This window comes from Chelonia mydas, chromosome 1 (assembly GCF_015237465.2).
Source record: "Chelonia mydas isolate rCheMyd1 chromosome 1, rCheMyd1.pri.v2, whole genome shotgun sequence".
Taxonomy (NCBI): domain Eukaryota; kingdom Metazoa; phylum Chordata; order Testudines; family Cheloniidae; genus Chelonia; species Chelonia mydas.
The window spans coordinates 193714102-193738315 of record NC_057849.1 but is presented as its reverse complement, the minus strand read 5'-3'; the positions used below and the strand labels follow the sequence as shown (position 1 = coordinate 193738315).

Genomic DNA, 24214 nt, shown 5'->3' with positions numbered 1-24214 from the left:
CTGTGCCTACGTACAGACATAGCACTCTGTCCATCCCTGGCTGCCTGCACAGTTACAATACTACTCTGGCCCTCCCCCAAAAGTATTTTTACTCTGCTACGCACACACAGATGGAACCTCCCTGATGTTCTCCAAATCACTACTCAACCTCGTATAACCTTCCGGTCCTGCTTTCTCTGTCTGGGTCCCTGCTCAGACACATCTCATATCGTCTCAATGTCCCTTCTGGCCAGCCTGCTTTCCTGACTCACCAAAAGTACGTGCTGAGGACAGCTAGTGAGTCAGAGGTAAAGCTGGCTGGAGAAAACACTGATGAAAACGAAACTGCATCATAAAAATACGGTTAAAATAACATTAAGGTTGCAAAGTGAGGAAATGCCTAAACTGAAATTGCCTTGCCAACCATAACATGGTTGTATGTATGTACTGTATTATAATACCTTTGTATGTATGTACTGTATTATAATACCATCTTTAATTACATGATCACATCCTATTTTTCCCCCCATAGCACCCTCTCTCCAGTGCTTAGAGAACAAATTGGGTCTCTTGATTCAGTGTGTGGCTTCAGGCCTTATTTGCCATACGCCATCCAAATCCCAGTCTGAATACAGAAATATTAATTTTTCCATGGGCATTTGTATGGTATTCTCAGCTGTAGTATATGAGGACTTCATAAACATTAATTAACCTTCACAACACCCTAGGGGTAAGGTGGTATCTCCATTTTTCTGAGGGGGAACTGAGTCACAGAAATTCAGATCAAAATTACCCATAATTTTTGGAATATACCTCAGGCCAGACTCTTTTAAGAGTATTTTGCATTTTATATCACTTTATAAGGTTGAAAGCACAGCTCCAAATAATTTCAGTTGGAGTCATGCATACATAGCACTTCTGCAAATCTGACCCCAGATGTCTTTTATTGGGCACTCAAAACAAGAACACACAATTAGTGACCACCTGTGAACATTTTGGTTTAAGGGACTTGCCTACCATCACATAGGAACTTTGTGGCTGAGAGAGGGATAGAATCTAATTCTTCTGTGTGGCATTCTACTTCCTTAGCCAAGAGGCTATCCTTTCTCTTGCTACAATCCTCTGCTTCGCTCACCACACACTTTCCAATGTTTGCAATAAATAAGCGAGGGGGGCAACAGACAACAGCTCCTTTCACTACACAACCCTGATTCTTCATCAGAGCAGGTTCATCCTGTGCACTGAATGAGGCAGAGGTTCCATGGGAAGAGGGGGGAGTATATTATTTATGAAACTAAAGATTGTATCATAACACACACACAAGGGGGCTGAGTTAAGGTTGCACAGGCAACTGTAAATCTGGCATTTCCTAACTTTTAAGTGCTGGACTTTGCAACATTAACTTTCTCTTCATGTAGCTATTTTGCGAAGTGATTCCTAAGTCTTTAAAAAAGCAAACTAGGAAGAAAAAAAATTCCAACATGTGGAAACTTCAGGAGGATTGGAACCTTTAGATCCACAGCACAACCACTGCCACCTGAGTTAATAGAATATAAATGATAACAGTAATAGGCTATTATTGTGAATGTGGACCAACCACTATGCAAGTGGCCACAGCTATTGGCTGATATCAGAGGGATTTTGAGATTCATGACTCCTGGGTTCAATTCCAGGTTCTGTCTTCCAGTGGTTATTTGCCCTTGTTCTTTTCTCTCTTCTCCTGACCCCCATTCCTCTTCTCCCTCCAGCTCTTGCTCATCCTCCTCACCCTTATGTATTTGAACCAGTGTGCTTCATTGGTCTCCTCTATGCTGCCTGGGAGCCAGCAGGAGGGGGTTTGATGGTACTGGAGAGACAGTCTCCCTGCTCCCAGTTCTCATGCCCACCATCAGAGCAGCAGCTGGGAAGAGAAAATGCAGAGAAAGTCCTCATTCTGGATTATATCAATTTAGGTTGTGTTACTGTAGCAAAAAATCCAGTGAAGTAAAGGCTGTGTGACTAGGCTGTGATGCTGGTAAACTGTCATGGGAGGCTAGATTGTGTGGAGATCACTAAACTTTTTAATTTTGATCTAAATCAAATCTCAAGCATGAGAGAGAGAGAGAACACACCATTTTCACAATGTTGTACAATTTTTCTACTTCTAATAATTTGTATGCTTCTGACCCATGTGTAATACAAGCTACAGCCAACAGAAATGAAGTTCAATTTGCCTTCATTAATTTTCAGTGTTTATATTGGCATTTCACTGAGAAAAATCTGCTTCCTTTTTATGTTCTTGTACACTGTCCAGATAAGACTCCTTTAAGCTGAAGTCTCATCAGTACCAAACTGGACACTTTCATAGTGGGAAGTGAAGCTCCATATGGCTTAGTAGCTTGCTCTTCCATTTTATAATCCACACTTTTTATTTTAAGGGCATTTGAGAAAGGGAAGTCTGATAGTTGGAATCACATGGAATTAATAGGATTTACCATACTGGAGAAGGTACATAGTCTGATTGCATAGCCATCCAATGAGGGAACAGAAACAGTATAATATGCTATCATAATCAGACCTAACCCATGCAGTTCACATTCTGAATACTTGCACAGAACTCTTCATACCATGAAGTTAAAAATCAGAAAAAAGCCAAACCAAAACAAAAGTCAGATAAGTTTGAATAACCAGTTCACTGGAGGGATTCACTATCATGTTGTCGACATTCTGCAAGCAGAAAAAAGGTGAAATTCATCCACCAAATTATTCCCTACAAATTAGTCACATGGCCTTAATAACCAGTCACATTATTTTACACTTTTTATTGTATTGTAGAGGATAATCTTGAACAAGTTAGGTTGTCTAGTCCAACTCCTACAAGTATTTTCTACCTATATAGTAGATTTTACATGCTTAAACTGACTTGAAAGAATTTGTCCTTCTTTGTAATTATTTAACAGAATACGTCTTATGTTACCCTGGATTCTTCTTTTAAGTGAGAAAAATTTTAAACAATTGTTGTTGCTTCATTTAACCAAATATGATCATGATGAGTATATAACCCATTCAGAGGTTGGCAGAAATGAGCTTACCTAGCCCCCTAGCTAGAGAAAGAAACACGGTTGCCTTCTGTGAGTACAGGATTTTGGGGTGGAGGGAGGTGTAGCAAGGTTGGAGCAACTGTGTGGAATTAATTCCCTGCCATCACACTGTATAAGAGGAAAGTGTGCACCCTGTGTTCTGGGGTTAGTTGTAACTGAGAGGAGAGCTAAGAAGCATTGGGCCTCCCGCACCTGGCTGAAATTAGTTGTGCTTTTGACCTTTCTTTGGACTTAGCTAAAACAATCATATTCCTACTTTGGCTAAGGGAAGCCCTGTTGTCTCCTAGTTCTTAGACCTTAAAGCAGGGGTAGTCAATAGGCAGACCATGGGCCAAATCCAGACCGCCAGATGCTTTTGAATGGACCCCCAAACCTTTTAATTTACATATTATTATCATTATTTATTTTTTTTAATTGTTCCTGGTGTCTGGACCTTGACTATACCTTGACCAAGAAATCTGGACCTTGACAAAAAATAATTGACTACCCCTGCACTAAAGACGCTACAGGATATTCTTGTTTACTTTTTGGTTTTTACAGTAACACATACCACAAGAGCATTCAGACTCCCCTAGGGGTGCAGAATCCTTTGCTGCCCGGCTGGTTAGAGTATTCTTACAGGGGGAAACACTTTGCTTAAAAGGAAAAGAAAAGAGGTGAGTGTAAAGATGAAGATGGTGAATCCCAGAAGGGCAGAGATCCCTGCTGCCAACACAAACACATCAGACAACTGGTAAACAGATGAGGTAAGTGCACTCAGATTGAAGCAGCTTAGCCTGCCTGAAAACTCCCCAGCAGCAGAAGGATATCCATTAGGCAGAGACAGTATCATTACATGAGAAGCACTCTGCAGTCAGTTTTAAAATAAACTGCTAAAGAAGTACCTTGTGACCAGAAAACAGGTCTGGATGCCATACAGGTTGGATCCAGCTGTCGTGTGCTCTCAACAGATTTGCCAGCTTATATTGTGGTTTGATTAGATGACCTGGGGGAAGACAATTAACACTGTATTCTCACTTATAGGTTGATACCTTTTATTAAATTCTGACTGCACGTGGCAGACTTGCCCCTCATTTGAAACTGTGGACAACTTGAAACTCTGCTTAGAGTGAGGTGGGAGTTCTGGTAAATGCTCATATCACTATGCAGTTTGGAAGGGCAACTCCACTTGACAAATAAAATTGTATAAAAGGCACCTGCAGCAACTACTTATACAATATTATATGCAAGCAAGCATATTCATAGTAGTATACTAGAGAGGTCGGTATGGATTTAGCCCTCTCAAAAGGATCCAAGGACAACCATAGGCACAAAATCAAACAGAAGCGTGTAAGAGAATGTCTGCTAGATCCAGGATGAATCTGTATAGCGTTAACCTTCTCCCCAAATATCTTAAACCCACCCACAAATAGGAAGGGTTGGGGTTCTTAATAAGGTTTAGAGGCAGAGAACTTGAATGAGGGCAGTTTTAGGGGTGCAAGGATTTATTCTGGAAAGCCCCATAAAACAAATAATTTAGTAGGCAGAAGAGGTGAGATTAGCATCATAGGCTATTCCGGGAGCCTTGGAGGAGAGGGATGGCCACTCCAGCTTGTGTGTTGCTGGCTCTAAGCAGGGACTTTTTAAAATACCTGTTTACCAAAATTTCCTGGTCAACACTTGCAAAGAGAAACTCCCTCTGTTTAAGGCTTTTGAACTGTGTTGATAGTCTCTGCCAGCTGATATTGTGCAAATAGTGTAAGGTATCCTTTATAGTATAATGTATTATTATGCTGTTAACAGCCTTTTCAGTTTATAATAATTCCTGGGTTCTATTCCTGGCTCTGCCATATATTTTCTGTGTGACCATGGATAAGTCATCTCATCTTTCTGTGCCTCAGTTTCCTCCTCTGTAAAATGGGCACAATAACACTTGCCTACTTTTGTAAAGATCTTTATGATCTAGAAAAGGCACTTCTATTATAAACAAAGTCACTTTTCTAGCTAATTAACCAGAGTGAATGGGGGGATAGGAACAAAAGAACGGCGATACTGGGTCAGATCAATGGTCCATCTAGCCCAGTATCCTGTCTGGTGACAATGGCCAATGCCAGGTGCTTCAGAGGGAATGAACAGAACAGGTAATCATCAAGTGATCCATCCTGTTGTCCACTCGCTGTTTAGGCATATCCACAGCATGGGGTTGCATCCCTGACCATCTTGGCTAATAGCCATTGATGGATTGAGCCTCCATGAACTTATCTAATTATTTTTTGAGCCCCATTATAGTTTTGGCCTTCACAACATACCCTGGCAATGAGTTCCACAGGTTGACAGGAGAGGTGACAGTTGCAAGAAAGTGTCATTTTTGTGCTATATTCCATTTTACTTTGGAAAAAAGCCAGCTGTGAAAAGAAAGCATCTCTTAGGGAATGTCTACATTACAAAATTATGTCAACCTAAGTTACATTGACATACAGCCACCGCAGTAATTAAATCACTTTTTATGTCCACACTCACTACGTCCACATTGTGCTTCTAGTGTTGTTGGAGCGCATCCTCACCAGGAGCACTTGCACAAATCTAAGGGCTTGTCTACACTACCCGCCAGATCAGCGGGCAGCGATCGATCCAGCGAGGGTTGATTTATGGCGTCTAGTATAGACATGATAAATCGACGGCTGAGCTCTCTCCCATCGACTCCGGTACTCCACCAGAACAAGAAGCGCAAGCGGAGTCGATGGGAGTGCCCCAGGGGTCGGTCCTGGGGCCGGTTTTGTTCAATATCTTCATAAATGATCTGGAGGATGGTGTGGATTGCACTCTCAGCAAATTTGCGGATGATACTAAACTGGGAGGAGTGGTAGATACGCTGGAGGGCAGGGATAGGATACAGAGGGACCTAGACGACTTACCACAGTGAAGTAGATCTACGTATGTTGACTTCAGCTATGCTATTCACGCAGCTGAAGTTGCGTCTCTTAGATAGACCCCGCGTGGTAGTGTAGACAAGCCCTAACTGTCAGTCGAACATGGAATTGTGGGATGGTTTCTAAAAGGCAGCAACAGTTGATGTAATCAACACAGTGTCTACACTGATACTGCATCAACATAACTACGTCAAACTAAGCGCTATGCCTCTCATGGAGATGGAGTTATTAGGTCAGCATAGCAAGCAAGTTACGTTGGTGGGAGCGACATTTTAGTGTAGACGCTTACAGAGTTAGGCTGACGTAAGTTGCCTTGCGTTGACCTAATTCGGTAGTGTAGACCAGGACTAGTAACTGAGCTGACCCCAAAACAGAGCTGCCTGAGGCACTTAAACTGTGCTAGGCGCTGCCAACCTGTGACTATTCAAACGAGGGCAAAGGTGCAACCAGCAGTGAGAATTGCTAAATCCTGCAGTGGTTTGAAAGGGAGGCACCAAAAGGCTGGTAGGTCTTGGAAGTTGGTCTAGGCTAGGCCCCCTTATTGGGCCCCCTGTGGCCATACCTATGAGTAAAATACAAATGAAAGAGATACAGGACTAGTGTCCGATTGAAACGCCCTGCAAAATCCATCATCCCCTTAACAACTGCAAAGGAGTGAGCCTGCCAGTTTACATGTCTGAGCCCGGGGGGCAGAGACCGTGCCGTGAGCCCGCAGTCTGGGACTGGCTCTCTGCACACATTCAAGAGCCCAGAGAGGCGCCCCTGCCCAGACGCTCCCCCCTCCCCGCCGCTCAGTGCCACATCACTCCAGCCTCCGCCGTCCCGCCCTCCCCCTGCAGAGGGCGGCTGGCCTGACTGCTGCACGCCGGCCCGGGAGCCCAGAGACTGACGGCGCCGGGAGCCCATGGGAAGGCGCCGAGAAGGCAGCGCTCCCAATGAAAGGCAATCGGGGGGCGGTGCAGACAGGCGGCGCTGGACTTTAGCGCCCAGCGGTGCAGCCAGCTGCGGGACAGCTGGGCAGCTGCGGTGGGGGGTCGCGCATCCTCTGCAGACGACAATTTGAGGCGTTCTCTACGTGCTGCGAAGAGGACGCGGGGGAAGGGGGTGTTCATGTTTCACTCCCACTCGGAGATGGGAGGCGGCGGGGACTCGGCGCACAGCTGGACGGCAAAGGTGGCTGGAGAGCAAGGCAACAGCCGCAGATTGGTCTCACTTCAAGTTTAAACGGGCAAGAAAGCGGGAGGAAGAAATTGCAAAGAAACAGACCAAGATAGGTAAGGGGTTGCTTAATATATGTTAAAACTTTGTACCGGCTGTGGGGAGGGAAGAAATCAGTCCGTGCCTCAAAGCAGATGCCGCCGGCCCCTGCACGAGAGCCTCCGACTTAAAAGCATTTGAGCGGCTGTAGCGGTGTTCCCTGCATGCATCCCCCAAATTATTTGCTTTTAAATCCTGGTGTGCTGTCTGCTGCGTGGACAGCATTTCCTTCGAGGAGGAGGGTTGCATCCAGCAACGTGTGCTCTCAAACACTGCCTTCCTTACTCTAGACTAGTGTCTTGCATTCTCTCCCTTGTACAAACACTTTCAAACAAGCCACCCCTGATTAATCAGACTAGTGTGGACTAGTGGTTAGAGCAAAGGGCTAGGAGTTTTGTTTCCTAGATTCTTGGGTACTATTCCTGGCTCTGGGTAGTTGCTCTGAGGACTAATCGGCATCCTTAACTTTTGTTGAGATCCTCTGCTGAAAAATGAGAAGTGCATAGCAGGAGAACTGAGGGATAGCAGAGCACCCTCATTTATGACCTATGCAATGTGTCTGTTATAGGCAAGCGGTACTGACACTCAGTCTAGAGTACATTCAGATACTATATATCTCTTACTTTTTTATGGGATTCTATAATAATGCTCTTCATTTTAAACCCATAAATATTCTGAACTATTCCATTCAAAGCGTGGGTCACTTCTTACTTCAGTTACTATAAATCATTTACATCAGCAATTCTGAATCATGAAATGGAGGCTGCTGAAAATATTATGGATGTGAATGAAACAAATCCTACTTAGTTTTAAGTGGCTGGCACTGTTTACCTTTCTCCCTCATTCTTGGGTCTTTCAGGTTGAGAGAAATCTGTGTTTCGTCTTCAGTTTCTAGCTGAAAGAATTGAATTGGAATTTAATAACCATCACTTATTAAATGTTAGAAACTCCCAAACTACCAGGCTCCCTATTTTACTTTATTTTGTTTAAAATCTCTGAGTGCTCCGTGTTATTCCAGTTTTCAGAAATCACTCATTCTCCTCCTCTGATAGTTCTATAACTGTATACGTTCATGTTTCAGAGTAGCAGCCCTGTTAGTCTGTATCCGCAAAAAGAAAAGGAGGACTTGTGGCACCTTAGAGACTAACAAATTTATAATTTGTTAGACTCTAAGGTGCCACAAGTCCTCCTTTTCTTTTTGTTATATGTTTACTGAATTGAATATTTCAAATATTTTTTTACCTTTTTAGTAGGCAGTTTTTAGAATTTTCAGCAGTTGGCAACTGAAATGCACAAGAAGTTAAAGTTTTAAAGCATTTTATACCTCTGCATTTTTAAATCAGAGTTTGAGTGATCATTTTGTATTTGCACACCTGCTACTTGTGTTTTCTCCGGTGTTATAACTTTATTCTGATAGTATTATGATCTTATGTAACTGTTTTTGTTCATCTGTTGAATAATGGCACACACTGTAGTTTGAAAGTCACCATAAGTAGGTCACGATTGTAAATAGAAATGTGTTGGTGTTGCTTTTGAGGACAGATTGATCATTCACACTAAAATCACCTTTTCTAATTCAAATTAGAGCTGGATGAAATTTTGTCAGTGAATAGTTTATTTGCTGAAAAACATAGTTTTGGTTGACCTGAAACTAGTCAATGTGTTGAGTTCACTGAATAGTTTTGACCGGACTGAAAAATCAAAATGTTTCAGTAATGTCAAAATGAAACATTTGATTCTGAGCCAACTCAATTTTTGTTTTACTTCGTAATTTGCTGAAAATATTAAAAAGAAGTTGTTTTCAGTTTGACCCAAATGAAACTTTTTTCAATTCTTTGGAATTGCCAGCGACCTGAAAAATCCATTTTTCGCCCTGCTCTAATTCAAATGTCTTACAACATTCAGCATTACTTAGGTAGGCTTTCCCCATATTTATCCTCTGTGGGTGGAGTAGGTTAATATTAGAGATATTTTTGGTCTGTGGAGAATATGGGTGGAAACAAGGAGAATTACTGTAGGGGTAGAATAGTAAAATGGAGTGAATGATTGAAGCTATCTTTGGATAAACTTTATTTTTGACTTACTGTTGGCTGTTTTCTGTCTTCTCTTGAATATTGTACCTTTCTGTGACTATCCCTTCTTTCATTTACAGCAGCAAGTGGCCAGAGCAGTAGCATCAAAAGATTTAAAGGCTTTCTCCAGTTCATTAGTCTTAAGACACTGTTGAACCAGGATTTGTCAATGGCAAAACTCCTATTGATGCCAGTGGGAACAGGATAGGATGGCCTATCTTCTGCTCCTTAGTCATCACAGAGCCATACCGTATTTAGTTGTAGCAGAGAGCAATAGAGATTATTATCCTCCTCCCTTCCTAGATGCTCACTGGACTGGGCAAAACTCTTGTGGCCTTGGTAATTTGCTTGGCAGACTTTCCACACATAAGTAAGCAGACTCCATTAAAAGCTCTTAGTTTGTACTGTGCAAAGAAATGAGTGCTACGCCCATTCTTTACTACAGGGCAGGGTACAGTACAGGCCATGCTTAAGAGTCCAGCTCCACCTTTCTTCCCAATGGAAAAGAAAAAAAAAGCTGTAGGTATGATCATAACAATATGTTCACTTGTTAATTGGAGTGCCAGGCTGATTCTTGGTCACTCTTTTTTCCAGTTCAGGAAGTGGGTTAACACTTCATTCACATTGCTGAGTCTGTGTAATTCTTTTCACCTCACTTCTTCAGCACGAACTTTTTAACTAGGCTAAGCCTGGACTAGGACATCTTATAACTTTGTATTTCCCTATATTGTTGTGCCTGTTGCTTTCTCTACAGGGGCTCAGAGTCAAGACATGTCAAAAATTGGGGCCTGTTGAAGTCAGTGATGATGCTTGGCTGTATCTTGGAGGAACATTTGGCCTATTACTTGTAGCCATTGATTTGGTTAATCTATTAAGACCTTATCCTGTGGCTACTCTGTGGGTAGCATTCTCACTATCTTCAATAGGGTTTCTGCCTGAAGAAGGGCTGCAGCATTGAGCCCTCTTATGCACTAGCCATCATTTTGGAGGATTTTTCATTTCCTACTAATGTTACTATCATTACCAAATGCCCATGTAGTCACTACAAGGTCGAAGGTGCTCTGTTAAACCAGGAATATCCCTGCTTCTGGGGTTCATATGCCTGGGGTGCATTGGGCTTACTTACAGGTCAGGTTTTCAAACTTAACAATACTGTTTGTGTGGTGTGCTCAGGCCTTCTTCCTCCATCTCTCTTCCCTGCCCCATATGGCTTTTTGCATCTCCTCACAGTAGTGCCTGCCAGGGGCAGTTTGCTTATTCAGCTGCATGAGGGTCAGCACGCTGAGCACACTGTCTCTCACAGGCCTTATCTTGAGGAGAAGACTTCCAACAGCAGAAAAACATGAGTCTCCTGGAAGAGGGAGGGGAACAGGCTATGCCACTGGGCCTAGCCTCAGCTCACATGAGTGCTCCTGCTCTTCTCAGCCCAAGTGTTTTGCTGGATGCAGCTGGCCTGATGGCGATTAGCCATGTGGCAGTCTCCTGCTCTCCCATTACACTGTGTTTGTTCAGTACCTAGCATAATGGGGTCCTGGTCCATGGCAGGAACTCATAGGAGCTACCATAATACAAATAAATAATAACAGGGCAGTATCACCAGCCTCAAGCATTCAAAACTCGTGGGTCAAGCCCCTCAAAATTATGAGACTCAAACATACATTTTTGGTCTTTTTATTTGTCTTCTGTTTTCTGAGCTGTTAGTGTTCATGTTTTTCAGCTTTTCTCCACAGCCATGAAAGTTAGAAACGTTTTCTAAATGAAAGCTGAGATTCTCACATGAGTTTGGAAGCTGGGGCTTTAAGAAAAACACTAAGTATTGTGAGACTTGTTCTGTAATCACAAGAGTTAGCAACACTGCAGTGCAGTCTTCCATGAGGAATCTAGAATGCGTTTGGGGTGGCTTAGGTGTCTCCCCTCTCTCCTGTTCCTAACCTCATTTGCTTTTAGCAGCAGAAGGTGACAGTAATCAACTGGCATGAGCATTACCTGCTGCTCACTCTGCTGTCAGGCTGGTTCACGGCCAGCTGCTGTAGCCTGTGGTGCAGCAGGGCCATCTTTGAGAATGTTGACAAGAACAGTCAAACAGGCTATGGCCCTGTCTATCTCTGAGGTTAGTCCTGATTTAGCAGTAGCAGCCAGCAACCAGTATAGCTGCTGCCCAGGGAAACCTGAAATGTAGATGAGGAAAGCTGCCAATTGTACAGGATGAGTTAATTTTGCTTGAAACAGGAATAAGAAGAAATGGTGTAAATCATAGCTTTCTTTGTCTACTGCAGATGCTGGACACAGATTGCTAAATCCCAAGTATTGACAAAGTAATGACATCTCATGCTCTATGTGTTATTGACTGTAGTGTGGTTCGGGAAGGAATTTCTTTTTTCCACTTCTGCTCATAAGTTTCCCATGTTGACTTTTCATCTTTCCCTGCAGCATCACGCGTTGGCCAATCCTGGAGCAAGCATACTGGAGCTGATGGTAAAAAGTTTGTAAAATACTAAGTGTGCAGGTATAAATTGGAATGAATCATCTGGTGAACCTGGAGATAACAAGAGTCATTATATTGTTTATTATAGCCCATAAATGTACTAAGTGCTTCAAAGATGGCTCCTACTTCATAACACAATCTAAATTGTAGATAGACAACAACCTCTAGCATGACAGACCGAAGCGAGGGATGTGGTGAGGAAGCCAAGGTTTATTGTAATGAGGTTACACGGGTACTCAGTTTATACAAGCCCGCATCAGGGATTTGGAGCAATCAAATTTCTGAATTGCTCCACCCCAGCTCCGCTCCGGCACCAATAGTGACTGCTCCAGCTCCGCTCCGACTCCGCTCCGCGCTCCGACTCAAATTAGTTTTTAACTAAATAAAAAAGTGCATACTGTAATTTTGAAAAAATATTATTTTTATTCAGACTTTTAAAACAATTTAAATGTCATCAACAGTGATGCAAACTAGAATCATTCATAATTTATTCTCTAAAAAATTATTGAAGTAATCAAGTCGTCTTTCATAGTCTGCTGCAAATCATTTAAAATTAACTTTAAAGCCAAAAGCAGTCGCTCTACACTAGCTTGAGTTGTTGGCATGCTCGAAGCAATTCTACAGGCAGCCTGAATGCGGTGTGGGTAGCTGTGAATGACCTCAAAAACAGACTTAACTTTTAGCCTACCAATAGACTCCATCGCCTCACAATCTTGAATAATGCTTCATTACAATTATGAATCGCAGAAACTCGCCGGCGTCTTTCTTATTTATCCAATTCCTTGTCGAAGGCATCATCTTCTGAAGAATTGGTGCTTGAATTATCTCCATTTCCCTGTGATGGTTGAAGACGTCTCAGGGATGGACGCTCGAACAAGTTCAGAGTGGAGACAGAAATTTGAGAACAGCCTGCTATTTCTGAAGGATGTGAACTTTCTGAAACCGCAAATTCGATTGTTGATGACTCCTTTTGTTGTGTTTCATTTTCTTCAACCGAGTTCAAATGTAGCAATGGATTTTGTTTTTTGAGTCATTGAGCAATATCAAGGAGCCCTTCCTTTGCCTTTGGTATTTCCCTTGAGGTAAGAAGAATCCGATACTGTGGGTCAACATAAACTCCATCAAGGAAATGAATATTGTCAAAAAAGCTTCTCTTTGCGTTTCTGCATGGAGGATAGAATTCCTTCTGCAATTTGTCCGCCATTTTCTTGCAAGAATTTGGACAGTTTTCGCCATTCCTTCATTAAAACTGCTGGGGTTACATTGGCAGCTTGAGGATTCACGGTTGTTTGGTTTGGCTTTGCCAAGAGGTCTTGCAGGTTCTTCACTTCGTCCCATTCAGCTTTTGTTAACTTGCATTCTCTTGTTCCAGCAGCAGCCACTTGTTCACTGTAAGATTGAAAAATGAGAAGCCGATCAGTCATTGCAAATGTGGAACCCCAGCGAGTCACAGTATCTAATGATTGAGTTAGCCCATGTAGATCAAGCAGAACTCTTCAAATATTTGGGGTTCGTAGTTTGACAACGACTTGTTGAATTTTTGCCAGAAATTTCTTCGCATGTTCTTTGTTCAGTCCATCCCAGATTGCCAACTGAAGAGTGTGAATACCACACCTCATCAGTTGGACTTTTGAGTTGTCCTCATGAAGCCATGTTGGAAGTGTGAGGCTACGGTCATGAACCCATTGCGCAGCAGCATCCATGTTGAGTTCAATTTCATCCATTCAAAATAGCTTCAGTTCTGTCCACATCCCTGTGCTCAGAGGTAGAAATGGTTTCATTGTCCTAGCTGAAATTTTTGATGGCACACGTCATGTTTGCTGCATTGTCAACGCAGATGTTCAGCACTTGTATTTCATTGATCCCAAATTTTCCTAAAATAGCTTTTACTTGACTTTTCACGTATGAAGAATTGTGACCCTTCAGTGTCGATTATGTCCAAGGTTTTTACCACAGCTTTGTCTTTTCCTTCTTCGTAGTACTGAGCATTGATTACAAGGAAATTTCTGTTTCCACACGTTGCCGCATCCATTTTCAGGTAGCACAATTTTTGCTCCAAAGCTTCCTTGAGCTCTTCGCGACCAGACTCAGCTGTGCTGACAACTAAATGACGAACCGCATCGTGCCCCGTCGAAACGCCAAGCTGCCGACCCATTTCACCTGCAATTTTTTGGAATCCTTTGTTCTTTAGCCGGAAGGTAGTGAGCGGTGTTGAACTCAAGCAAACCATTTCCATCAGCCCCGCACGGAAAGTATTGGCATCCATGGTGGCTGTAACCTTTGAGGACTTCAGGTCAAGTTTTGTTTGCTCAATTTTGGGTTTCTTTTCAGATGAAGCTCCACAACAAATCTTTTCTCCAGGAGTTTTCAAAGAGCCAGATGAACGTCATTTAGCTGTGTCACCTTTCTGTTTTGCCTAATCTTCCGGGTCCTTTTTTGTAACCAGAGCTGCATAGTTTTCAGGATGGTTACGTTTTACCTGCCGCCAAAGGTTGAAACTTTTCATGGCACTTGCATCACTTATCTTGAAGCTACATGGTTTGAGCTTGCCATTCACTTGCTTTTCCACCTTGCACATTACCAGTTTCCTCTTTGCTTTTCCCAAAAGCCAAAATTTGGGCTTTTCAAATTCAAAAGTAAAGACGTTGTTGAGATCCTTTTCCGTAAATCAGCTATCAATCATGGGGGGCAGATTTGATTTTTTTGTTGAAGCCATGGCCAAATCTTCTTGTGCTGTTACCGCATCCAAATGTTTCTTGTTATCATCTTCAAAAAGCAATGAACAAAAGCATTACATTTTTTTATAAGGTACCTGCTTGTGATATCTTAACCACTTAAGGTACTTCGAATTTATTTTGGATTTTCTGGACAAAAATGATCGCATTTTCTTTTTACACAAAATTATTATTAAAGTATATTTTAATATTTTAACATTTCTTGCCATTTTAATGAAGTAAGAAGTATTTTAATATACATAATTAATATAAATTTTTATTTATAAATTGCAAGTTAATTTTTCTTATGAAATTTTGTGGTAAAAATATTTGAAATATTTTCCAAGTTTTTAATTAATATCTCAAAATGCTTTAATATACATATATCAATGAAATTTGGTATGTGCCATAGCATTCGCTATTCTACAACATTAATTGTTGGGAAGTAACGAGGCTACACGTTACAAGGTTGAAAATAAACTTTAACGGGAAAGCAGATTCAAATTGCAAGCACAGTCCTTTTAGTAAAGAGAGGAAATTTTTGGAAATATGTTTTTGCTTCATCAGCCTGAATAGATTATACAAGATAGAACCTGTTATTTGCTCTATCTTGTATAATGTTTCCAGCCTGATGAAGGAAAAACATATTTCCAAAAATTTGCTGTCTTTACTAAAAGGACTGTGCTTGCAATTTGAATCTGCTTTCCTGTTAGTTTATTTCCAACGTTCTATCATACAACATCATTCAAATAAAATTATTTAAACTACAGGCGCGATGAACTGGGGGGACTGGGCCAAGTTTATTTAACATTTTTTAAATCTTTGACTGTTTAACAGATATGACCCTGGAATATGATTTAATGCTAAAACATGCATTAAAATGGTACTCTTAATTTATTTTGTATAATTAACCGTTTCTGAGAAAACTGTTTAAAAATTTTAATCTGCTTAGATGCTTAGAATGATACAAACAATTTTACTTATTATTTATTTTTCAACTTTGGAACCATAAATTTTAAACGTAATAATAAATAATAAAAAATTATTAACTTATTATGGAACATAATAGTACCGCTCGTAGCCAGTGGCAGTCGACGACAAGCCTTTCTTGAAATATGAAATAAAAATGACCAACCACCAGTTCAGGATGCCTATGGTTTTAATAATTTTGGATAATGTAATATGGTAGCACATACTAACGCTAAGACACAGGCATAATTTCATTACTTTATTGAAGCGTTTTTGAGATATTAATCAGAAATTAACTTTTCATCACCTTAGGAAGAATTTTAGGACATGTGTTCATAGAAACGTTTTTTCTTAAAATGACCTAAGGATTCACCCCCAAAGATGTGTTGGACATTTTCCAATCACTCTGGATATATCACAAAAATCACTCCTAATTTATGTAAAAATGTTTACTGTATATTTATATGCCTGCTGCACACAACTTTTTCAGTAAATTTAAAATTACAAACAACGCTACCAAAAGACCACTGAACAGATGACATATAAAATAAGTCCGCCAGAGTGATATGGGAGCATGTACAAATGAACAATTGTACCGGTAACGGGAGCCTGTGTGAGAAATGAGCTTAAGTGGTTAATATCTCTTGTGATACCTTAATATATCAATAAACAAAAACATTTTTTTTGCAATATACCTGTTTGTGATATCTTAAATGTTGCATCTTGCGTCACACTTTTCTGTAATCGCAGTACTCAGCGCGTCTCGTTGATCAACCCTTCTGAAAGAAGTATCTAACTATCTAACTAATCTACACAAGTACGTTCTCGCCTAACCTTGACACAAGGGTGGGAGCAGTCTGCAGCGTTGCCGGGTGTCTCATAATTATCTGATTCTTTAATAAAACATATCTCCAGAAAACTTTGTAATTTTGTATCTGTACATCAAATCTTGATTTCAGCCGAAGTGAGAATAACTGTGATATATTACGTAAAGTGCTAAAGTAGATGTTGATATCAGTTGTTATACAATCTGAAACTTTTTGGCATCTTCAGGACTTTCTTGCTAAATATCATTCATTTTGGATTGAAAATGGGGGAAAAAAACCAGGAGCAGTGGAGCAGTCAAGATTTTCTGTGCTCCAGCTCTGCTCCAGCTCCGGGCACAAACCTGCAGCTCCACTGCTCTGTGCTCCAGCTCCGGGCTCCGCTCCAAAGCCCTGCTCCACATAGTGTGTGTTTGTATTGCTTATCACAGAATTAAGTTTTCAGAGATTTAAATGGGGAGAGTAGCAGCTTTCCAGGCCAATGTCAGGCAAGTGTTCTATGAAAAGAGGTCATCATGGGGGTGGGTTGGGAAGAGCAGATGCTTGTGGGAGAAGTGGCTGGAGGGGACACCAAGGCTGGCACCACTGGAGTATCTACATGCACACTTCATTCAACTTGAACAATAAATATACAGATCAGTTTTACATTCTGGTTCTCATGTACTGTATGATGCTGTAATGTTTAGGTTTCACAGGCTGCAGGGGAATCTTTAAATCCAAACACAGGTTTTTAAACCTTTCTACTTATCTTAAATTTGAAAAATCTTAATTTTGCAACCTGACATAATATCTTTTTGTTTTAAGATGTTATATTTGCCCTGATAAAACTGATTTAAGAGCTACTGATACCTCCTAGGAAAAATAACAACTAGTTAGAGGCACCTTTGCCTGTCATATCATGAATGTGTCTGATCAGAGATAGTTGCGTGAAAATTGGGTCTTCATTCTGAAGAGTGTATGTGTTCCGGCTGCTTATTCTAAGGTGCGTGTACCCTGCAAAATTAAGTATTCCGCACTTGAAATCTTAATGCTCTCGCTGGTGTCAGACTCTACAGTAATTAGTTGTGATACTGCAAATAGAGAATTATGATTTCTGGTTAGAAATAAGATGGAACCACCTCTCAGTAGATGGAGGTACTTCCTCTTCCAAAAACAGTGCTTCCTAGAGTCTCCCCTTAGACCCTAAAAAATAGCCTGGACTGAAAGTTCAGAACATGTCAAGATTAGTCAGTTTCCTAATGGTTAGTGTTGTATATGCTCATATTTTTTTAAATGGTTGCAATTCCGTTGTTTTTGTCTTTCCTTTCAGAAAGAACCTGAAAGTGGACATATAAAATGTAATGCCTTTTCTTCAGAGCACTTTACAGACTAACTGTTAAAGTGCCACAAAAGTGCCAAGTGCAATGTTAACTATACAGGAGGTCTTTGGTGTATTACACTTGTCACATTTTATTTTTTAAATGAGCTCTCTTGACAGCTGCACTGTCTTATTAGATCCATTCCTCTGAAACACTCATAATATTGTAAATTGGCTGCAAGGGAATTCTGTGGTTCATAAAACTGATTCTAATACTGTCCAAATTATATGTTCTGCCATATTACTTCTCCCAAGGGCTTTGACTTCAAAGTCATCAGCTAAGATAACAAAGCCTTCTCTTCTCTTGGCATCTTGCTAGCATGTGCACCAGCAATGCTTGGTGTGTGAGCATGCATGGAATTCTAAGGAGTCATAGGATTATAGTGGCCAATATGGCTTAATATATTGTTTGTCCTTTTTATGGACTGTGTGATTTCTGGTTGAGCAAGAGGTATTTATAATGCCACAGAGACTGTTCAGTGAAGTGACTTTAGTTGGATTAGAGACAAGTAGGAAGACTTATTTCTTCAGGGAGGGAATAGGGAACTGAAATTGCTAGCACGAGACCAAAACCAGTGTGCCTAATGCAGGTATTGTGAAGAACTCCAAGTTAGCATTTTGTGGCACTTGGAAATAAGTTATTCTGTGAAGGTCCAAGTGATCATCAAATTGTAGAACTAATCAGATTGTAGAGCCATGCTCCTTCTAAATAAAATAAAATATATGTAAAAAACCAATAATATCCCGTGAAATCACAAAGTTGAACTTGCTCTTTACATTTTTGTTTCCTGTGATAATTTAGTGCTTAATGAAAGGTTCCAAATTGGCAAATTGATTGACATCCTATATCTGCAGAGCAGCAGCTGCTCTGACAATGAGAGCTAATGGAAGAGAAGAAGCTTGTAGTGGAATAAGTCTGTGTTGTCCCTGGATTTCTTCCTGAGATGATGTGGCTATATGGGAACAGGAGCAGATGCAGCAGGGTTGGGTGAAGGTGGACTGAAGAGTTGAGGAGACTTGGAGTGAGGGGCCATCACTGGAGGATGAGGAGTTGATGGATTGGAGGCACTAAAAGGGTTAGGTGATAGATACAGCTATGTGATCTGAGCAGGGAATGAATTATTTTCTTCTGCACAAAGGTGGTGCTGCTGGATTGCAGATCTTTCTTGTACGTAAATTGTAATTGGGGGAGAGAATTTTTTTAATGCAAAGGACATGTTTTGAAAAAAGAGAAAAGGAAGACAACAAACTTCCCCACCCCCTTCAACTGGAAACTTACATGCTGGGACATGGGTATGGACTCACAGAAGTAACTGACTCATGAAGAGGAGCAGTCTGAGCCCAGGACTGGGAGATGAGTGCTTGAGTTCTAATTCTGACACTGATGCTCTCATGGTCGCCTTGGGTAAGTCAGTTAGGCCAAACATTTCAGGAATGTCTAGTGCTTTTCCCTGTCCAACTTGAGGCACCTTGGGCCTCAATTTCATAAGCATATAGCATCTCTCATTTCAACTGAATTTAAAAGGGAGCTACAGATACTCAGCACCTCTGAAAATGTGGCTCAAGGTCTAATAGGCACCCAAAACCAGTGATCCTATCTAAAAATGTGGGCTTCCACCTCTGTGCCACAGTTATCCTTGACCTAGGATCAGTATTACAGGTATTGCCACACTTGTTATCAACTCCAAAGTAGCCCCATGGGAGCACATTTTCAGAGCTGTGTGTAGGTGATCAGCAGCATGATGCTCATTGACTTTGAAAGCTTCATCTCTGCTTAATGTATCAGAAACATGGGATAAAACACACTTTTACTGCTAAGGCGTCTTCATCTCCAGTTCATCCGACAGTACTTCATGAACTAGCTGAAGCAATCTTGGAACCATTAGCAATTATATTTGAGAACTCCTGGAAGACAGGTGAGGTCCCAGAAGACCAGAAGAATAATAGGGTTATAAGGAATAGCCAGCATGGATTTGTCAAGAAAAAATCATGCCAAACCAACCTAATTTCCTTCTTTGGCAGGTTTATTGGCCTAGTGGATGGGGGAAAGCAGTAGCCATCATATATCTTGATTTTCCTAAGGCTTTTGACACAGTCCTACATGACATTCTCCATAAGTAGGGCTCTGTGTCTGTCACGGAGGTCGTGAAAGTCACCTATTCCGTGACTTTCTGCAACCTCCATGACTTCTGCAGTGGCCTGTGTGCCTGACCCCAGGGCCGCCCAATCAGCTGGCTGCTGCTGGAGTGGACCCGCAGCCTGCTGCACTGACTGCTACTCTGGTGGCCTCGGGGCGAGCTGCACCAGCTGCTGCTGGAGCGAATCTGCAGCCAGCCGCCAGGATGTCCCCACAGCCAGCCGCACCGGCTGCTGCTGGAGCAGCCCCGGAGGCAGCCGCATCGGCTGCTGCTCAGGCGGCCCCGGACAGCTGGCTCTGGGGGCCGTCCCAGCAGCAGCTTCCCTGGGGTGCCTTTTCCCCCCCTGCAGCAGCACCCCCACACCGCCCCAAGATTTAGTCAGGAGTATTTATAGTATATGTCATGGATAGGTCACAGGCCCTGAATTTTTGGTTATTGCCCGTGACCTGTCTATGACTTACTAAAAATACCCATGACTAAATTAAATTGTAGCCTTATCCATAAGCAAACTCAGGAAATGTAGTCTGGATGAAATTATTATAAGGTGGGTGCACAACTGGTTGAAAGACCATACTCAAAGAGTAGTTATTGATGGTTCATTGTCTAACTGGGGGGATGTATCTGGTGGGGTTCCACAGGGGTGAGTCCTGGGTCCAATACTATTCAATACTTTCATGAATGACTTGGATAATAGAGTGGAGAGTGTGCTTATAAAATTTGTGGGGTGACATCAAGTTGGGAGGAGTTGCACACTGTGATGGGGTGTACAAACCCCACACTGAGCAACAAGGGCTTAAGGGCTCATTTTGGGCTCAGCCAGCCCCGCCCCGCCACACCTGTAGCAAATGCTCCATCTGCTGGAGGAATGAAAAGGCAGCGAATTAGCTCAGTTGGCGAGCAGTGCTGAAGGTGAGCAGACCTGTCGCTCACAGCTCCCGCAGAGCAGAGTGAAACCTAAAGGCTCTGATGCAGCTGCCCAAAGGGGCCCTCTGTGAGGAAAGGGAGGACCCTCAGTAGAGACAAGCAGAGAGGGAAGTATTCTGTGGCCTTGGACAGTGGTGACTCCCTCTTGCTTCCCTGGGATTTGGATTTTCCCATCAGGCGAAGGCCTGGTCTGAGGTGACCCCAGCAGGGGAGATGAGAGGAAGAGGCCCAAGGAGGACATCCTTAAGTAGTCTTGGTTGCCAGGTTACTGGTAGCTAAAAGGGCCCTGGGTCAGAGCCCGTTAGATGGTGAGGGCCCAGTCCGGCTCCCCTCCCCACAACGCAGTCTGCGGTTGTGGCCGTGACCACTAGGCCACGCTTCCCAACCAGACCCTGAGTAGAGACCATTACAACTGGTGGAGAACACGGATATTTGATCCCACCCCTGAGAGAAGGGGAGATCGACTGATCTAGGCGTCCAAACAGCCTGATTTAGAACAATGTGGGCTGGTTGGCCAGCAACGATGGAGTTGGAACGATTGCTGAAATGGATGCCCGAGAACCAGTAGCAGCAGCAGCAGGTGGCCCAGCAATAGCAGCAGCAACAACTCCTGCAGCAAATGACCGCCCAGCAGCAGCAACTGGTTCGGGACTTAGGGGCCCAACAACAGGAACAACAGCAAAGGTTAGTTCAACAAGTTGTGGCGCTGATGCAGTCCCAGGAGCGTCCCCATTAGGGGACCTGGGCCCAAGCCTAGGAGCCTTGCCGGTACCCGTGGAGCTCACAAAGATGGGCCCTGAGAAAGACCCCGAGGCTTTTCTGACAACATTTGAGTGGGTGGCTATAGCTGCGCAATGGCCATCTGACCAGTGGGCCATCCTGCTGGCACCCTACCTAATGGGAACGGCGCAGGCTGCATACTTGGGACTGGATGCAGAGAGCACCCAAGACTACCCCCAGGTCAGAGCGGCCAACTTGGACTACTTCGACGTAACTGAGGAGACCTTCGCCAGAGGTTCTGGGGGGAAAGGTACCGTCCAGGTGCCCAGCCCCGGGTTGTCGCCCAGAAACTGAGATCTGTGTTGGAGATGGCTAAAGCCTGAAGGGCGGACTGGAGTAGTGGTGGCTGAACTCATCCTGGTGGAGCAGTTTGCCCAAATCCTCCTGAAAGGGGGTAGGGACTGGGTACTCAGACATCGACCAGAGTCACTTACCGATACTGTGAGATTGAGGGAAAACTATCTGGCAGCTGAGATGGCTCTAACTCCCACTTCTGAGCCGTTGCTTGACTCCAGAGGGGCTCCTTGACAAAAGGGGGAAGCCAGCCAGGGGAGACAGAAACTAGACAGGATGCTTCCCAAAGCCCCCACTTATCAGGGGCCCAGCCAGCCTTTGAGCCCAGGGCTAGGAGCCTGGGAGAAGCCCCAGGCTCTCCAGCCCCAGCCTGAACATAAAGTCTGGGGTCCTCAAGCGACTGCCCTGCCCAGAGGCCAGGAAGGGCGAGGGGGCCAAGCACCTTGGGGAAGACAGTCCCTGAGGCCTGGTCTGGACCAGCAGTCTCAGGGCTAACCATGGAGGCCTGTTTCTCCTGTGGGTGTCTGGGCCACCATTATCAGGAATGACCCGATATGGAGTGCAGCTATGGGCAAGTATGGACGGCAGAGAGCCGTGCCCGGAAGTGCACACCAGCAAAATTAACAGTTCCTGTACAAATACATGGAACTGAGGTAATAGGTCTAGTAGACGTGGGGTGTGGGCAAACCCTGGTCCCCAACTCTGAAGCCCCCAGAGATACCATCTTCCTGCAGAGCATTCACGGGGCTATTAAACCCTATCCCAGTGCCTGGGTAGAGGTCACCATAGGGGATAGCACAAGACCGCTCGTAGTAGGGCTAGCCCCAACCCTAGCCTACCCTGTTATATTGGGTCAGGATTGGGAGCACTTTTCTGACCTATTGAGGGGATGTAGGCCTGTTCCCTGGAGCCCGAAGGAAGCACCCGGGGGAAGCAGGGCAGACAGGGAACCCTTGCCTGTGACCCTGGCGAGAGTAGGGGAGGAGCAGGACCCCGGGGAGGGGGGTTCCTGCCAAGAGGGAGTGCTGCTGGAAGATGCGCCCAATCAGGGGACGTTACAAATCCCGCTCCTGGAAGGGGAGTTACTGACCCAAGAGATGGATTTTGTGAAGGACCAGAGGGAGGATGAGACCTTGACCCATGCATATGAACAACTCTGAGTGATTAATGGCGAGGTCATAGATCCCCACTGGGCTGCACAGTACCCCCACTTTGAGCTCAAAAAGAAACAATTATATCAGCTGGAAAAGGACCATTGGATGGGCGAAATCCATTCACAATTCCTTGTCCCTCGGCTGCATCGGTGAGAAATCATGTGATTGGCCCATGCCGTCCCCTCCGCAGGCCACCTTGGACAGGAGAAAACTCTGGCTCAGATCTTAGACTGCTTCTTCTGGCTTGGGTACATCAAGAAGTTAAAAACTTCTGTGACTCCTGCCCGGAATGCCAGCTAGTCAGGCCAAAACGGGGGATGAAAGCCCGCCTCGTCCCTCTCCCGATCATCAATATCCCCTTCGAACGAATTGGGATAGACCTTGTCGGTCCCTGGAAAAACATGCCACCGGATACAAACACCGATTGGTGATAGATGATTTTGCAACTTGCTATCCAGAGGCAATCCCACTTTGTAACACCAATTCAAAGACTATTGCCACGGAACTTTTGAAAATCTTTGCTCAAGTAAGAGTTCCCCAGGAGATTCTCACTGACCAAGGCACCAATTTCACAGCCCGCTTGATGAAACAGGTCTGTGAGCTTTTGAGAATAAAGAAAAGGAGTACTTGTGGCACCTTAGAGACTAACCAATTTATTTGAGCATGAGCTTTCGAAGTGAGCTGTAGCTCACGAAAGCTCATGCTCAAATAAATTGGTTAGTCTCTAAGGTGCCACAAGTACTCCTTTTCTTTTTGCGAATACAGACTAACACGGCTGTTACTCTGAAACCTGTCTTTATTTGAGAATAAGAGCCTCTGTACGTCCGTTTATCACCCGCAAACGGATGGCCTGGTTGAACGCTTCAACCGAACCTTGAAGCAGATGGTGAAAAGGTTTATGTCAGAAGACCTCCCACATTGGGATCAGCTGATTCCCCCCCCCCACCCCCACCCCCGTTTGCCATTCAGGAAGTCCCACAATCCTCAACAGGCTTCTCCCCACTGGAGCTCTTGTATGGGAGACGGCCACGGGGAATCCACAACCGGGTCCGGGAGATGTGGGAAGGACAATCTCCGAGAACTCAGAATGTCCTACAGTACATGTTGAGACTCAGGGGGAGACTTGAGACTGTGGGAGCTGTGGCTAAAGAAAACCTCCTCACCTCCCAACAAACCCAGGAATGCTCCTATAACAAGGGAGTGCGGGTACACACTTTCAGGCCAGGCGATTGGGTCCTCCTTCTACTCCTGAGCACTGAGTCTAAACTACTGGCCCAG

At 43.6% G+C, this 24214-nt stretch overlaps 1 protein-coding gene across 1 annotated transcript in view; it reads left to right on the top strand.

Annotated features, from left to right (window-relative positions):
* Positions 1-6938: 6938 nt before the first annotated feature.
* Positions 6939-24214, top strand: part of TMEM45A (transmembrane protein 45A) — a 35948-nt gene continuing 18672 nt past the window's right edge. The window contains exon 1 of the mRNA XM_037908246.2: positions 6939-7242. The gene's annotated coding sequence lies outside the window, so the exon portion shown is untranslated. The remainder of the gene's footprint in view (positions 7243-24214) is intronic.